Here is a 19583-nt window from a genome sequence, read left to right as displayed (position 1 = left end):
TTTTTATTTCCACTTGAAGTAGAAAAATGTTTAGTCAGTTATTTTAAAACAGATTTTTGAGTTGAAATTTACACATCTAAATATTTAGACAATCTAAAAAATTATATTTTTGTAAATATTCAAAATTGTGCAACAATCACAATCTGATCTATCACCTGAGGATATACCCTTAACTTTACATTATTGATTGTAATTTTTCATCATGGTAAAAAATATTTTAATGAGACATATCCTCTTAACAAATATATATGACATAAATATGTAAATACCTGCCTGGCCAAAATTGAAAATCTAGTAAATAAGTGTCCAAACTTCCCCAAAGCCTGGACCTCATGTTTTACAATGATAGCCTTTTTACCGGGCTTTACTTAATATCATTATTTTTTTGACTAGTTATCATTATCATGATGATGCTTAACACTGAATGTCTTTTCATACAATTTTTCCATTTCTATGCTTTTGGGGGAAAATATCTATTAAGATTATCTGACCATTTTCAATTAAGTTTCTATTTATTACTTGTTCTTGAGTTGGAACTGCATACCATGTACTTTAGATATTAACTCCCTGTCATATATCTGGTGTGGGAATCTATTCTTCCACTCTGTTGACTTTTCACTCTTATATTCTTTGCTAAGCAGGACATTTAAGTTATGACATAGTCCTACTTGTCTATTTGTGTATTGTGGCCCATGCTTTTGGTATCATGTTAAAGACCACATAGGCCCTACAGGCCTATGTATTAAATGTCTGGTCTCCCAGTGATGCAACTGGATGGTGGTGAGACCCTTAGAAGAGTTCAGGTATAGGTCTATAGGTCAATGGGCATGCCTCTTAGATTGTGTAACCCAACTGTGCTCTCTATTTGCTTCCTGGTTTAAGATGTGATTATTTTCTTGCACACATGGTCCTGTCAGGGTGTGCCATAATTCAGAGCCCTCTCCAGAACTGAGCAAGAAAGGCACCGTGCGGTTCAACACCAAAAACTGAGGTACATGAGTCCTTTTTCTTTATAAATTGTTTTATTCAGGAATTTTGTGGTACAATGTGCAACTAATTAATGTATGTCATTTTCCAGAAATCATTGTCAATATCATTGCTATTAAAATATTCAAGTATGGCTTTTTCTACCAGTTTTAGTTTCATTTCTTGCACATCATTTTTTTCTTAAAGTTACTAAATTTGCATTTTATTTATATCTCTACATTAATGCTTCAATGACATCAATTCTATAATTAGTGGGTTTGACTATTCTATTTGCATACTTGCATATATCAGGCTTTGATTGAATTCATTTCTGATGCCTTTATTCTCTCTCTCTCTCTCTTTCTCTCTCTCTCTCTCTCTCCATTATGTTTTACAAATAATCTGTCTTCTCCTTCTTCTCTTCATTGTTTTTCTTTAGTTTTCACAAGTGAGAGAATTTGTATGGTAAAAAGGTTTTCATGACTAATTTTATGTGACATGGTAATATACAATTCTATCTATTTTCCTGGAAATGAGAGGTTTCATTCTTCCTTATGACAAAATATAGGTTTATCCTGTGTATATGCCATTATTTTTTCTACATTCATCTTTTGAAAGGCACCTATGATAATTCCACATCTTATTGTCAATAGTACCAAAATAGATGTGGTTATGAATATATCTCATTTGTATGCTGACTTTTTTCCCAAAGATATATACCCAGGAGTATATATTCATTCTTCATACTGACTAAAATAATTTATATATCCACCAACATTGTTTAAGCATTTCCTTTTCCCCAGATTCTCACCAGTTTGTATCATACCATTTCTTCTCAGGGTGATATAAAATCCTAATAAAATTTTGATGTGTATTTACATAATTGAAGATTGTGTTAAGCCCTCCAACCACAGGTAATTCTTTTGCGCACCATGACATCTACTTTCCTGCCCCCCAAACCACCCCACCCCGTGGCCTAGGAAGTGAATATGGCCCTGGCCTTCTCAGGTAACCCACAGCCCCTCTACTGCCATACCATGGGGAGCCACCCTGCTGTGAAGACCCCTGTCCTGAGCTCCCAGGATCCCTGGGTTCATTCAGGCCTGGCACTCACCTCCTGTGCCCACCTCCTGCCACTTTCAGCATTACACAGAGGTTGGGACCACTCCAAGGCAGCTAAAACACACATTGGCACCAGCTGAGCCCAGTCTGCCCTAGAGCACAACCATCCATGTGCACCCTGCCATTCCCCAACTCCTGCTGAAGTATGGAGGTGGTGCACTCTTTGTTGCCAGGGGACAAGGGCCACCACCAATTTCTGCCACACATAGCACAGTATAGACACCAAAGAAGTCCTGCTGGCAGTCATATGTCTTTTGTGTGAAGATATGTGGAGAGGGGCAGCAAGGGACCTTCTGCTCACACACCAGGCCAAGAAATAGATAGAGCAGACCCTGAGACAGAACCAGCTTTTATCCCAGGAGAGCTTAGGCCTGGTACCCGGGAACTTAGGGGAAAAGGCCTACAGAATTAAAAATACAAAATAGCTACACAATTCAAATTCCTATCACACTTCTTTTCACCCACGTTCCCACAAACCTCATGCATAGACATCACTAATAAGCAACGCATTTTAACCTACACATACCTCAATAGGGACAATCCCCAAGAACCTCCTACACATACCAATTACATAATCAAACCATATTATCCTGAGGCAAGATTCCCTCATTACAATTATTCAGCATTTATGTCCACATGTCCTGACTGATGTGAACATTTCGGGGAATTATAATGAAAACACCAAAGTGTGGTGTGTCACAGATTTTTCTAACCTCCCATACTATGGTAAATTTGACTTACTACATGTAACATCAGATTTTAAGATAGATAATGACTAATTTCCAAAAGCTGAGACATAGACAGTCATATTACCATAAGATACACAAACATATAAATTTCCTATAATTATTACAGATTCCACATATCTCAGCCATGTAAGATGGTGAAATAAATTTGGCCATTTCCAAAATAGGCATTCCTACATTGGGATTACCTCTGTTTCAAAATGATGTTCTTTGGCAGGTACACTGCACAGTTTCTACCTCAGGCACCCCTGGGGTACAGCCTTATACAAGAGGAACCTCACAAGCATTCTTAGAATATTCTTGCTTAAACTACAATCATAAAAATTTAACTACATAAAGGAACATAAAAAAACAACTTTGGAGATGTCCTTGAAGCTATTGACACCAAATATAATTTCTCAAGAAAAATAGCAGGATACCACCTTCACACATTTTAATAATTTCACACATTATGCTAATAAATCATATCTTTGCATAAATAAGAAGAAAACCTATACACTAGAATAAGCATGTATAAAACTCAATAAAGTATCCAATAGGAAAACACTTAAATTATAATGTTTCATCAAATTGGACACACACAAGGACACACAATGGTACACATTGGGACTCACCTAAGCCACATTCCATTCTTTTAGAAAAGAGTCTAGTGGCATTCTTTGACTATACAGCACTTTCTAATGCATCATTCATAACACCATATAGCCCCCAATATGATCCCCAAACAAAAACCCCAAAATAACAAAATGTTGATCATGTCTCTACAAGGACTAATGAAAGTAAAATGACTTATGGATACATCCCATAGTATAGATGACAACAAATGCACATCCAGATTATCTGTATTCTTTATGTTTAATCAAATACCTGCAATTCACATGGACAACACATTAGACTTTGAAATTCCTTTAGATATAAAACAATCAAACATGCATAATACCATACCAAGACAAAGGATCAGACTATAAACTTAACATAAGTGGAGATGTGTGGATAGATGGTTATGTAACACCAGACATACTGATGGAATCACTACAATGGGGTAAGCATAAAAATGAATACACCTACTTCTAACTCAGGTATAAGATAAAAGCAGCAGATAAAAGGCCTTAATCATGGTGGAAAACAGCAGGTGTGAAGTTTGATAGAGTATCACAATATACGGTAGATCATACTAATATGCATACCATTTCTATATGCTACTACACCAACGGAACAAGCCTTGGAATTAAGTCAATTTGATGTTGTGGCTCATACACCTCTATTTAACAGATCTTTAATTACCAAAAGATTATGGCAGAAACAGGAACATGTATTTATTTGTATTAATCCATGTCCTTTGAAAGATGTTACACCAAGGACCATCTCCAGCCATGCATAATTGATAGGGAAAGTATTAATGCCACACATAAACTATTTACAGCAAATTACTCATGAGAAGTGAAATTATATAGAGAAAGTCCAAGACTAACCACAACCACCAGAGCACCTTATGTAATACCAAATGTACAGATTCCTCTACAAATAATTGTAAATTCCATAATTCAGAGGATAACATTAATTATTGACACAGCAATATATGTTAAGGGGCTATACAGAAATTGCCCTAAGAAAACAACATGGCACATTTCAACAATACAGAGGCAAAACATTAGGAGAACAAAGGAGATTTTAGAATGGGTAGCTATAGCTGGACTAGAATTAGGAGAAATTGTTAGTGCAAAACACACAGAGGACTTGGATGTTAGAATTACAACCCTGGAGCACATTAAAGAGAAAGAAATTAATGGACTAAAAATAATTTCTAAATCTTTATGTACAATCACAGATATCATATATCAAGCTGAACTACAGAGGCAAACTATAGTTCAGACACTAACAGCCCAAAGGAAATATTATGATGCTTTTATAGAGAAAATGGATAAGAGAATGAAAAAAAAAAAATAAACACGTAAAACCACTAAGATCAGACATTATCCTAAATGGAACAATTTTACCAGAAGTGTTAGTGATACCAATTGGCACATTGACTTACCTATACTTAGGACATATAAACCATCATGAGTTACACAGGAAGAAGTAATACCATTGGGAAATAATCTTTTTGCAGTCTTTTCACCTAATATCTTTAGCATAACTTATCCATGTAAACACATATGCCCTATAACTCAAACAATGACAACTACTGAAGATTATTATTATTATTATTATTACTCTGAATATACCCTGACACCAATAGATGTTTTGGTGAATGTAAAAAAACCCATGAAGTACATGGAAGTTGACATTACACACTAAATCAGGTAAATATATAACAGCATTCTCAAATCAACAGATACAGATGAAACATACATTACAAACTAATATGGTATTTGATGAAGATGAGGATAAACCAGACATCCAATAGGAATGTATTAAGCAACCTCAAAACCATTTTTAATATAATATAGAACAACTACAAATACAGGATGCCCAAATAATATTGGCTATAGCACACCTTAATAACACAAATCATATTGTCTCACCAATAGTACATGTAATGAAAACAAATTGTTTATCATACAAACATAATGTAGTCAATAGGTGATGAAGCTCTTGGGGAGATAATATAATCAAAAGCAGGTGATATGATAGGGTTGACACCGTATGTTGGCACATTCCAAAGTGATTCCAAGATATAAAAGAAATTCTCCACTATGTACTGCTAATATGCATATTCATGGTAGCCTTAAAAATTTCAGAATGCATGCTAAATGGAATAAAGAAATTAAAACCAGACACAAAGAACTTAAAATACATGTAGGTAATATTAGATAGCTATGTGACCACTCTACAGTCACCTCTGATTATGGAGAAGTGGATGTAACATGTATGAATATTACCTGTACATTACAACTCACTTGGATACCATTGGACTCACTTATCTGTGTTAACACCTACCTGGACTTCCTGAGAAACAGACCATGGAATTTAGAATACCATTTTATGACATTGATTGAAAATTGCTTCTGCCTTCTGCTTGGTGCTAACATTTTGACATATATTGACTGTAACAACCTAATGATTCTTGCAAAATTGTTGTAAGTAATCTTAAATTTAGGGTTAAGACTTTGCTGTGTGCTACCAGATTTGAATTACTATATAGACATACCTTAGTTGAGCTGCTGTGGCAGATAATTCCTAACAGATTCACTAGAAAATTAAGATATTTAGAATTTAGGAGAAGATGGAAACAATAAAAAGTGAGACCATTTATCAGAATTTAACAGATGTTTTAATGAAAAATTTAAAAAAGGTCATGTCACTGTATCTCATATACAACACTGTAGTTTTTTGGTGTGTACTTCAGAGCTATGTTTGTGGCTAGGTCCTTGTATTTTACACAAAGCTTATGCTGGGGGATGGATCTACCCATATAAACTACCACCCATTTGGGATGCTTTTAAAAGTAATCCATCTATTCATTTCAATTTTTCTTGACTCCCACTATAATATAGAATCTATCAGAATATAGGAAATATAGATAATGTAGTGCCATTAGAACAATAGATTTACCAATGCTGACATTGCTCCACAAAAGCATAAGATTGAGCCTTATTTATTTATAATCTTACCCACAATTTAGTCCTGCTATTCCCTAACCCAACTAATAACATAGACTCATCCCTTCTCATTAGATACAAGATTCCAAAGTTCAACTCTTTCAGATATGTACTTTTTACGAATAAAGCATATTATTCAGAAGAATTACTATAGGGCATAATACCTAAACAGATGGCAATACTGATCTTAATAGCAGGACCAAAGCCCTTATCACTGTACCCAGGAAAGTTTCCACATTTTACAGACAATTTTATAAAGGACACTATTAGGTCGGTGGCAACTTAGTGGTGACTTGGTGGCAACTTAGAACAAAGCAGGGCGCTCTGGAAAAGAACATCAATCAGATGCTGGCGGAAATGCCTGTCAATCAGCCAGATCTCCTGACTAATGCCTGTCAATCATCAGGACCCCTGGCCAATCTTGGAGTTCAGCCAACTCCCCTGACCAACTCCAAGGGGGCAAGGGACCCTAGAAACACCTTTTCCTGTCCCAAGCCCTTCCCTTCCTGCTGTAAGCCCCATAAAAGTCCAGTCCAATCGAGCTTCCTCGCGGTTTCTCCTCAGACCCTTCCCCGTCCCCTCTGTGGGTCTGATAGAGTTCTGCCCGCCCTGGAGTGATACTTCAATAAAGCCTGTTCAGTGGCCCTTTTAAATCTGCCTCCTTTGGTTGCTGCCTGCCTAGCCTGATCTGACAGACATAATATTGGAACAAACCAGAAAAAAACATAAGATTAGAATCTAATCCTTTAAGAATTATTTTCCTTACTCCAAAATATTTGCATGTGCAAACCTATGTAATGCATTGACCCAAATCTTATAAGGATTTTGATCTAAAGGAATGGGTAGAACCAGGGTGGATTTAGGAAAATCCAGACTCTGTTTTCCAAGATAGAAATTTGTATTTTTATGAACTTAGAAAGATGAAAGTTGGAATTGTAATGCCTATGTTTGTACAACCAGAGGAACCACCTTCATTCTGGTATTTTAGTCAATATTTAGATTCAATATGTCTCAGAGCATTTGAAAGCCGTATAGTGACTATTAGGATCAACCGGGACAATATAAAAGAATTAGCCCATTGGGACTTATATGCAAAACAAACTTATGAATGTCTCAACCCTACCACCTGACTTTGATATATTATAATTTCATATTATAACTATGGTCACTATTTGTTGTTATGGAACAATACAACAAACCACAATGAGAAGTGACTTTTGGACATATGTGGAGTTTGGCCTTTGGCCAGCTAAATGGATGATTCCTCTGCATTGGTTCACAGCACCCAGCTCAGATACTCCTCCATCCCCCAGCATGTGTTACCGCTGTTGACTGGTGAGGAGTCCTTGCTTCCCCAATGTTGAGGAATAACACCAGAGAAGCACGCTGAGGCAAGGGCAGAGTAGAAATTAGAAGTTTATTAAAGGACAGCAGAAAAGACTTCTCCCAGAGGAACAAGGGGACCCAAGAGGTGAAATACGTAGAAGTGCGATTGTTTCCCCTATTTATAGTTCTTTCAGTGATGGAACGTAGGTTGGAAGGCCTGAGGGGTGGGACACAGGTGGGCCAAAGAAGTAATCTGGGCAGGAAGGACTTTATTAACACTTCTTTGGAATGGGCTATCTCCAAATCTGTTGGGGCTGTTCATTAACATTCCTTTGGGATGGACTTTGGGCCTCAGGACTTCATTATCATTCCATGAGTTGTCCTGCTTTTCCCAGAATTCATTGTCAGCATGGCCTCCATTTAAGATTTCACTCGATATTAGACCCAATTTACCTAACTACACTGACTACCTAACTTTAAATCTGGCTTCACATGGACACTGTGAATCAAGTGGTTGGATGGTGAGGATGGCCTTAGGCCTTAGCCTAAGCAACTCCATCTTAAAAATCTCCAGTATGAAACCTTCAGTCTCACCAGGCACACCCACAGAGCCCTCCATTATGGCCTCAGAAAAGTTACTTCCTCTCACCCTGATAAACAGTGTGAAGCCTCTGGCAGGCTGTCCTCTCCTGATAAGAGCGAAAGGTGAGAAGATAAGGGTGGGGACCACCAGACCAGATGTTTCTGTCCCCAGGATAAGTGATGTCATGGAGAAATCCAATGGTAGCTGATAAGGATTGCTGGGAGGGGGGTCAGAAAGCCTCAAAATTTAGTATAAAAAATAGAGCTAATGAACAGGGATTCAGCCAATCGAAACAAGGATGCACTTGAGCTGGAGAGCCTGATGAGGACCTGGACTTCCATTACTTGTCATCATTCTCCCAATTCTCTGTGTGATCCTCATCACTCTTAAACTCTACAGCCTTGTCTGGACCTTGGTGAGAGACTTAACTTCTCCCTATGACCCTTTCCTCAACTGGTCATCCACTCTATACCAGGAAAAGCCTGCCTTAGTTCCGTGCTGCTGGGCAGAAATCATTGAGCCGCCACAAAGCCTTGTAGGTTCAAACAGCAACTCTTTATTCCCGAACTCTCCCCGGCACTGTTACCGCTGTTGACCGGTGACGAGTCCTTGCTTCCCCAATGTTGAAGAATAACACCAAAGAAGCACACCGAGGCAAGGGCAGAGTAGAAATTAGAAGTTTATTAAAGGACAGCAGAAAAGGAAGGAAGGACGAAGAAGGGGACCCAAGAGGTGGAATCCGTGGAAGTGCGGTTGCCTCCCCTTTTTATAGTTTTTGGTGATGGAATGTAGGTTGGAAGGGTGAGACACAGGTGGGCCAAAGAAGTAATCTGGGCAGGAAGGACTTCATTAACACTTCTTTGTGGTGGGCTATCTTCAAATCTGCTGGGGGCTTTTTCCTGGGTTTCATTAACATTCCTTTGGGATGGACTTTGGCCTTTTTGGGGGACTTCATTAACAATCCATGAATTGTCCTGCATTTCCCCGGAATCATTCTCAGCATGGCTTCCATTTTAGATTTCACTTGGTATTAGACCCGATTTACCTAACTACACTGACTACCTAATTTTAAATCTGGCTTCATTATTCTACACACATTCCCCAGGAACACACTCCCTCCACTGGGTTCTGCATGACAATTCTTCCCGAACCCCGGGAGAACCCAATGGGAACTCCAAAGTAGCTGGCACCCAAGGCAGCAGGATCTGCCCTAATCCCAGCAGGATCTCCCTAATTCTGGAGCCGCCCTATTCCCCCTGTTATGCTCAAATTCGGGACCCCCAAAGACTAAAAAATAAATGTTAAAAACAATTATCCAATAGAAGCATGTGAACTCATGGCAGAATAAAGACGATCCTCAGGGAGACTCCCATGGCAGTTGTACTTATTGCTTTAAGTCTTTGATTTTATAACATTTTCATTGTTGGCCAGTAAATCAGTGACAGTACCATTCATACATGTCCTTGGCAAAATAGGATACAGCATAATTACAAAGGAGTGAGGAGGGATGGAAAAGGGAGGAACTGAGGAACAAGATTGGCCAAATGATGTATGTACATATATGAATATACCCTTGTAAATTCCACCTTCATATATATCTATAAAGCACCATTTTATTAAACAATAAATAAATGGAAGGAAGACCAATAAGGGGCAGAAAGTACAGGAAGGACGGAGAAAAGAAAGCAAAGTAAAAGTACTGGGAATGAAATGTAGCAAATTATATCCCATGCATGTACACATATCAAAATGGACCTCATATTATGTATAACAAAAGTGCTCTAATAGAACATTTAAAATGAGGAAAAATATACATACACTGCCAATTAAACTGGGACTTTCTCAAACAAATAAAAATGTAATTGATGTGTTTAGTTCCATAAAAGCTATGGAATAAGATTTTAATAAATGCTGATTTTATTAGGAATAATAGTATTTTAGGGGGTGGGATAACAGATTGGTTGAGAAATGAGTGGCAAGCAGAGAGGAGAACTCCAAATTTTATTTTACTCTAGAGGGTCCCAAAAGAAAACAAAACTCCAATTTCTGAGCACCCATTCAAACTTTCTCACAACATTTATTGGCTATCAAACCTCATAAATTTCTAGTCTAGCCGATATATAATTGTGCCCAGAGTTTTTAATGGGAAACTTGTTTACAGAATCAGAGTGTGATTAGGGGAATAACTGGCTGTTCTTATCAGACCTTTGATAAACATCTAGCCTTGGGCCTGAAGCCTGCACAGGTGCATATTCACTTCAAAGGGGAGTGGTCAGACACCCAAGAGAAGTTCTCTACAATCCAAATGGTAGGGACCCACAGTCAATCAGGCTTCTTGGAGAAAGACTGAGAGAATGGAATTGACACCTTACCTAGGAGTAGGTTTGTTACTATAGTATTTTTACAATTTCATTTTCCAACCAGGTCTGTTTTTTGCCATCACAATGTAACAAATAACTTAGTGGTCTTAACACACTTTTCAATCTTTCAATAGTTTTTTTCTAATACTGCAATAAAATAAAATAAAATAAAACATCAAAGAAAACAAGTAATTAAGTGCACTTGGGCCCCATCCCCTCAGGTTCAGGAACCTCCATCAGCATTCCTGCTTATTTCCTGCCAGGTTCACAAAAAACATGTGAGGTCACTGTGTTAAAATGATGAGAGTCGAAGCCTCAAGAAAAGGTACTTCTGTACAGTGATACTCTATAAAATAGTGAAGGAGAGAGCTGGGCTCACAGCTAGGTTCCCCTCAGCTCTCAGGGCCAGGACTAGCCCAGCCCTTATTCCTAGCTTTTTTTTTTTTTTTTTAAATCTCAATACAGCTTTCCAGAGTTGTGCTAATTTGCATTCCCACCAACAACATATAAGTGTACCTCCCCCAATCCTCACTAGCATCTAGTATTATTTGTATTCTTTATGTTTGCCATTATAACTGAACTGAGATAAAATTTCAGTGTAGTTTTAATTTTCATTTACCTGTTTAACTAAACTTTTTCTTCATGTATTTTTTGGTCATTTTTATTGATTCTTTTGAGAGATGCCTATTTTTTTTTTTTTTTGCCCATTTTCATTGAGTTTTTTGTTACTGATGTTAAGTGTTTTGAGTTCTTCTTTTATCTGGGTATTAATATGTGGTTGGAAGAGAAGCTGCCAAAGATCTCCAATTCTGTAGACTTTATGTATACTTCTGTTTCTTTTGCTGGGCAAAAGCTTGTTACTTTAAAGTCATGACACTTATTTATTATTAATTTTATTGTTTGAACTTTATGGGTATTTTCAAGGAAGTTGGAGCCTGTGACAATATATTGAAGAATCAGCTTTTTATGAGCTCAATCTGGCTTTTTCCCTGACTTTCACAGTTATTTTAGAAGTCCTTTATTTTGAATTGAATCACACAGTAAATAGCACCTTACATTTTGCTTTTCAAATGCTCTACAGCTTCTGCCAAATAGTTCATTATCCATGAGTATTAAAATGCATGAAAGAATAAAGAAAAAGAAGGCTGAAAAAAGAGAATGACTTTAAATTAGCCACACATTCCTCTTCTTTTTTTTTTCTTTTTCTTTTTTTTTCCTTTTATTTATTATTATTACCAACAATCACTGGTGAGAGCTAGTGCAGCACCTCCCCAGGCAGGTGCTCCAGTGGTAGCAGCCTCCACCATTCCCCACTGTTGCACACCAGCCTTCTTCCCTCAATCACCACCAGCAGGGCATCTGAAGACACTTGAGTTGCCCCCTCTAGTTTCTAGGCAAAGACTTGTAGCACATCAGGGAGGGAGAGAGGGAGGGGAGGGAAGAAAGGGAGAGAGGGAATGGAGGGGAGGGAGGAAGGGAAGGAGTAGAGGGAGGGAGGAAGGGGGAGAGAGGATGGGAGGAAGAAAAGAAGGAAGGAAAGAAGAAAGGGAGGGAGGGAGGGAGGGAGGTGGGCAGGAGGCAGGAAGGGAGGGAAGGAAGCTTCAGCTCTTTTGGGGGATCCAGAGTGGCTCCAGAAAAGGTTTACTTCCTCCCAGGGACCAAGGATGCACAGGAAGCCCTCTGCACTCTCAGGCACTTACTGCAAGTTTTGTCACATGGGCTCTTTATGTTGCAAGACATGAATACTCAACTGAAACTGGTTTTTATAACAAAAAACAAACAAACAAAACAAAAAACATTGAACTGGCCAAGGCTACTAAAATATCCAGGACTGGTCAGGCTGCTGATAATGTTTGATCCTGGGCCTCAGTACAATGACAAGGACTTCGAGTTCTCTATCTTTTTCCTTGTCTTCTGTGTGATTGGCTTTATCCTTAGGAGTCACACTGTGCTTCCCCACACCCCCTAACAGTTCTGGAATCTTCCCCTTGGTCACAAATAGCTGTAGTGATTCTAAACTTCACATCCTCATTCTGGAGGCTTCCAGGGAAAGACAGGAAGTGTGTTTTGCCAGCAGGCTGTTGGCAATCTCTTCTTGGGTTTCCCATGGCTTCCGATTGAGTTCTGGGCCCATCCCTGAGCCAGTCACTTCAGTGTGCAGGCAGGAGGTGAAAACCACTTTTGAGTAGCAAGAGCCAAACCATATTCTCTAAAACAGGGAAGCCATAACTTCCTGGAGGAAATGTGGGGTGTTAAATCCAGAAAGTAGGGACAAGATGCAGAGCTACAAGCATGAGCCCATTCTGTGGTTGATTCTCATTTTACTTTCATCCTTTTAGGCCCAGGAAAGCCTCTGGGACAGGAGACACTGTTTTTTCTTACCCAGATATAGGCTAACATTGACGATGCTGAGGGCCATTACCAAGTAGGTATGACGCATCGAAATTTCCTTGCCAAGCGTACCCCATGCTGCTTAGAGGACATTCGATGGGACATTGCATGCATGCTTTAATAAGGTGACTTTGCTCAAGGACCAAGGCGGATCCGGGTTTAGAGCTGATCAGGTTTGAGGAAGTAACCGGCTCCTTGAGTTTAAGGCATTGCCAGTTTAAGATAATGGGTTTTAGGGAAGTTGGAGATTGAAGATTATTGCTGGGATTAGGGTGTTTCTGCTGCTTGTTCCCATTGAGTTCTCATGAGATTGAAATGGGATTTGGAGATAGCCTCGTGGAGTAGGTGAATTGTGCGGGAGACGGCAGAACGTGTTTGCCCCTGGACCTGTGTGGAGGCGGTGTGAGAGCTGGAATAAAGAATTGCTGTTTGAACCTACAAAGCTGTGAGTGCCTCGTGATTCTGGTGCCAAGCCGAGACATTGGCCCTTGGCAGACAACTTCCCTTTCCAGATGTCTGTTTATTTGGAGTTCTGAGTGCTAAAAATCCCAAGTCTGTCCCTTTCAAAGTTTCCCTGGTCTATAGAATCTCCCCCAGGTAGACAGGTAGGTTCTGGCTGAAGTAAAACACATTTGCCTGTGGAAAGCTTTCTTCATTCAAAATAAAATCCACACTGCACCCGCTGGCCAATAGACCACTTGCCCCCTTGCTCATATTTAGCCATGTTTGCTGCTTCTTATTTTTTAAATGAGCCAATTGCTGTGGAGCCTCAGAACCATCCAAGTGTTCTTTCTATCCAGAATGCTCTGGACACATTCAGGGCTCTGTTTAAATGTCACGACCTCCAATAGGCCTTGGATCAGCCAAGCAGGTAAGACACTTAATATTGCCACGTGCATCAATGGTTCAAGTCTCTCTTTCCCTACTCTATAGATACCAGAACCATGAAGCAGGGACTGTGTTTAGCTGCAACTATGAGCATGGCCTTCAAATCCTGGTTCTATGTCTGGATCACTGTAGGTTCTCAGTACTTGTTGAATAAATGACTGAAAATTCCTTTTGAATGGCCTTATAAACTTTTTGAGGGTGGGGCCATTTCTGAAGCTTTTGTTGGCTTTTATTGGGTGCCTTCAAAAATGCTGGGCATAAAAGAGATAAAATAGTCACATTTTTCAAATGAAGGTATGGAAGCTCTCTGCTGAAGGCATTTGCTCTAGGTTGTACCATATTGGCAGGTGCTGAGTGCTTCTTTGAGAAATTATCTTAACAAAGCCATTGCTTGTGAGCATCTGAAGGCATGAAACTGCAGAAGGGAACATGGGGCCATCTTTCTATGCAGATTCCTGAACACGATGGCACGACCACCATGCGCCAGTAAAAGTCAGAAAATGACACGTGAGGACGACATTGTTTACACCTGCACTCAATGAGGCAACTGAGATGATTGCCCTATAGTAAAAAGGATATTTAACCACATCCATTGCAGACCCACAGGTCAAGGCCAAAGCCTCCAAGTGCCAATCACCAGGTGGAATCCCCGACCTTTCTGTGGACACAAACTCTCCCTGAGACTTTCTTGCTTTTGTTTATCCTCAGGACAATTGGGTGAGCGTACGGGTGTCCCAGTGCAGCTCATGGAAACTCAAAAATATGCCACCTACCTACAGCCATTAGTTGTCTCTATTCTCAATAGACAATACACCATCTGAGTTATCTGATGTGCATGGTCCTTTTCTGTCCCCACATCTAGGCCCATTCCTCTCTCTGCACTTTCAGGGCACCTTGACCTTTTCTGTACATAACTTTCCATTATTAGTGATAATATCTTTATTTAGGCAATTATTTGATTAAAATTCATCTTCCTCACTGGATTTCTTATGGGCGGAGACACCTCTTTTTATCTATAATGGGTGCTCCAGCCTGGCACCTAACACATAGATGGCCTTGCAAATACTTTCAGCTCAGGATCAGAGGTTGGATTTTTTCACTGTTAACCATACCTGTCACCTAGTCATCACCTACCCCTAGAGTAGTGTCTGGCATAGAAGAGAGGGTTAAGAGTTAACAGGAGAGAAAGTAAACAAATGGACACTATTATTTTCCTTCCCAGAGAGGAAACATGGGGGGAAGGTATAATTAACCAGTAAGTCTTACCAAACCCAATGGTTTTACCCAAGTCTCTTCTTTTAGGCTCAGTAGGTCTGGTTCTCAGGCTCACTAACCCAACATGTCAGCAAAGGGAGCAGCTTCAAGCACAATCTACACTAGTTCTCTGGAGAGGCTGCACCTTTGGACTTCGGTGCAACAAGTCCTGGGTTAGATATTTAAAGTTTTAGTGGGTCATAGCTCCTAATCCTTATCAAATACCCTTGAAAAACACAACAAAGCAAACACCCAAGAATGGTATTGTACTTTGAGAGACAACCTGGCCCCAGTCTCTGCCTCTAGGTCAGGAAGATACTGGAGAGAAAGGGATTTTTTTCCTCTGTAGTCACACCCTCCTTCCTTGGGGGACATCTAAATCTTAATGGGGTCTCCTTGCATCTGATGTTTCACAACCCAAGGGCTCAAGGGCTTTTGTGAATCCTTGAGAGAGACAGAGGGGTCACAGACCTAATATTCTATCATGAATCCAAAATGAAGCCCCCCTAAACCATACTGAGAAACCACTAGCATCCAAACATGCCTGGCCACCACTGCCAACAACCCAAGTGGCTCATCCTTGAACCCTTCCCCTTTTGAAGCCAGAAGAAAAGGCAGAGGGGTTCACGGGTCATCTCTGACTCTGTGGGCTCTGTCTTGTGCCCCAGGATGAGTTCATTTCTTATTCTTAGAGACCAGACTCAAATTAAACAAAGAGTCCCTATAAATAGAGTGGGGATACACTGGGCTCAGTGTCACTGAAAGGTCCTTTTCATGGGGACAAATTCACTCCATGAATGTTCTTGGGTTACATGGGTATTACATGTGGCAGGGTTGTCCCTTTTCAAGTGTTGTCTGGGAGGGAGAAAATAAAGCAGGTGAGTCAGACAATGGGATTTGGTCTGATTCTGTTTTCTTCATCCATCTCTCTCTCTCTCTCTCTCTCTCTCCCTCTCCTACATGCTTATTCATACCCTGAGAAGGGGCCTAGAGGAAGGAGGTCATGCTATCAACATCCTGGCCATCCAAATTGAGCAGTTTCCTCCTGGGAATGAGTTCTATTTCAGATTATACTTGACAGAATGTTCCAGCCTTTTAGATTACATTGTAAAGTCCCTCTAGGAATGGCCCAAGTGCTAAGATTTTTTCATGGTTTCCCTAATGCCACCAAATGCAGAGTGGCTATGATTTCCATGGCAGACCATGAGCTGCAGATTACAAGGACCCTCATCATGCATGGTGATCTTTATGGCAGGGAGCAACATGGACCAGAGCCCCAGCCCTAGCATGACTTTGGTTTTAATCACACTGAGATGTGCTTGAGAGGTGGATGACTTCCTGCCACCAGGATAGCCAAGTGAGGGCTTCAAATGTCCAGAATAACTGAATAAACATAAAATCACAGGGAAAGAAGTTCATACATAATGACAGCTCCATTGACTCTGCCAAGCAATTTCAGCACACTATTCTAAGAGATTTGTAAAAATTCATTAGGTTTTTCTCTAACCCTACGATGTTGGACTTACTACTATTTCTTTTCTGCAGATGATAAAACTGAAGCATGGAGAGATGATGTACTTTCCACAAGGTCATGCAGCTGGTGAGTTACGTTTAGGATCTGTGTAGTTGTGGCCCCAAGGTGTGGCTGCTGTCCCATGGTAAAAAATAAATACTTGGCATATCCCACTGCTGGCAGCTCCTTCTTCCTTCCCAGGTGCCAGCTCTTCCCACTATCAATTCAGGGGATTCTGGTGCCTTCTCTTGGGTGAAGCCCCTAGCAGCACCTCCCCAACCACAGGAATCTTTGAGGCAGAGCCATGGAACTTAGGCCAGGTGATTATATCAGATATCAGGACTGTTGTGGTGGAGGCAAAGATGGAGACATGCTGGACTTTTCTTTCACTGGATTTGAACTGGAACTAGGCAGTTTTGTAAGTGCCCACTACCTTGTCCCCCCAGAGGGGGGCTGGCTACTGGGCTGAGAATGAGATCAGTATTGAAAATAACCAGAACTTCAAAGTGGGTCCTGGTGGCATTTAGAAGCCTGAATCCAGCTGGGCCTGCTGCTGAAACTTATGCTTCTACTTTGCACTTTTAGGAAATCTTTCCTTTTACTGTTTAAGTTGGTTAAAGCCAATCTTCTATCACTTATAATGGAAAGAGCTCTACCCGAGAGATGCTGGCCCACAAAGAAACATGGATTGGTCCAACTAATAACCCAGTGCCACCCATAAATGAAAGCCCATCTGCACACACCAAATGCTCTGTTCCCAGTGACTCAAATCCCAACGGCCATTTCCAAAGCTTCCTCAGGTTGCACCAGGCAGAATTACCTATCACTATCCTTGGTTGTCATCATACAAAACTTGTAGGTACTTATCACTTATTTTAATCTGCCTTGAAATACACTGAGGTATATCTATAAATTATTCATTAACATTTATCAAATGCTTCTGATATGCTACATTCTCTTTAGGGCACGGGGATTTGGGGGGAAATAATGTCAATCACATATCTGAGTCTTCCTAAGTGTTGGGCACTCTGCTTGGGACCTAGCAAGCATCAGTGATGTCATTGCATCTCCACAAAACCCCAATAGATAAGAATGGTGGTGCCTGAGGAAATGATGATTTCAAAGCACTGAGATTTCAAAGCTGCAAAATCACCAAGTGAGCTACCAAAAGAAGATGGAGATTTTTACAGACCAACTTTAGAACTTGTCTCACTTCTCAAATCCTGCCAGCTTCACAAAACCTTGGTCAACAAAGAGGATATAAAAGAATCAATAGGTATTAGAGGATTTTACAAACATTAGACTGTTGTTCACCTTCTGATGAACACACACATACACTAAAGTTGGGGATGTTTTACCTATTCTTGCACCTCTAGTCCAGCTTCTTTGAGAGGCTGTGGAGAGTTTGATCCTCTGAGGCTGGAGAGAGGGAGGCAAAGGGACTGTGTGCAATTACTCCTGAGAGTACAGGAGGTTAAAGACCAGTGAGGAAGCTGCTATGGCTTGGATCTGGAATATCTCCTTAATGTCCATGTGTTAAAGGCTTAGTCCCTGGCACTGGTGTATATCTAGGTGGTAGAGCTCCCTTAAGTTTAATCTATAGTGAGAGAGAGAGAGAGAGAGAGAGAGAGAGAGAGAGAGAGAGAGAGAGAGAGATGGTGCCAATAGAGGTCATAGGTCACTGAGAGTATCTCTCTAAAAGGATTGTAGGATCACAGTGTGCCTCTATTATCTTTGGCCTTGAGGTGAATGGGCTTTTCTAACCCAAGCTCATGTCTTGATGTGCTGCCTCACCGTGATAGGCCCCAAAGCAACAAGTCCAACTAGTCATGGACTTCAAAACTGTGAGCCAAAGAATCCTTTTCTCTCCAGGCACTGTGGTGCATGCCTGTAATCCCAGAGGCTCAGGAGGCTGAGGCAGGAGGATCCCAAGTTCAAAGCCAGTTGCAGCAAAAAGCGAGATAGTAAGGAACTCAGTGAGACCCTGTCTCTAAATAAAACACAAAATAAGGCTGGTCATGTGTCTCCATGGTTGAGTGACCCTGAGGTCAATCCTTGGCACACCCCCTCAAAAAGAAAAAAAAAAAAAACAGGATAAAAAAAGAAAAGAATCCTTTCTCGTTATAAATGTATTAACTTAGGTATTTGTTAGAGTCAAAGGAAGCTGACTAACACAGAAATGGATGTGAATTTGTATGCCCAAAGCTTGTCCTGGCAGAGTATGTTTCCTGCAGACAGTCTTGTGTTGTGAACATCTTAGATATGGTCTCCTGGGATCATCTAGAGGGCATGAATCCCCATCAGACACATGGGAAGGTGAACACCAGAGTCTGCAAAGCAGGAAGGGATTTCTATGGTGGCCAGAGCTGCAGCTGCCTCAGGGCTGGTGGCTCCTTCTGTGCCAAATTATTACTTTTTAAATTTATTTTTATTTTTTAGTTGTAGTTGGAAATAATACCTTTATTTTATTTATTTGTATGTGGTGTTGAGGATCAAACCCAGGGCCTCTCACATGCTAGGTGATCACTTTTTGACTGAGTCACAACCCCAGCCCCTGCATTCCCAATTATTGACCCACGTGGTGCCTGAGCACACTCAAGTAAGTACCTTCCTTTCCGCCCTTATGAATCCTACCTCTCCCCACTCCCAGCCCCCATGTGGACATGTTGGGGGAGGTGGCATTTTTTTTCCCACTTCCCAGAAAATCAGCAACCCTTTACCATGGAGCACATGGAGGAAGACAAAAAAGGCTCTCTTGAAAAAAGTCTGAAGTATAGGTTGGTGTCCTAGGTATGACATTTCAGGTTTAGAAAAGAGACTAACTGTGGGACT

Source organism: Ictidomys tridecemlineatus, chromosome 11 (genome assembly GCF_052094955.1).
Source record: "Ictidomys tridecemlineatus isolate mIctTri1 chromosome 11, mIctTri1.hap1, whole genome shotgun sequence".
Classification (NCBI taxonomy): domain Eukaryota; kingdom Metazoa; phylum Chordata; class Mammalia; order Rodentia; family Sciuridae; genus Ictidomys; species Ictidomys tridecemlineatus.
The sequence above is the reverse complement of the archived record's forward strand: the minus strand, read 5'-3'. Positions refer to the sequence as shown.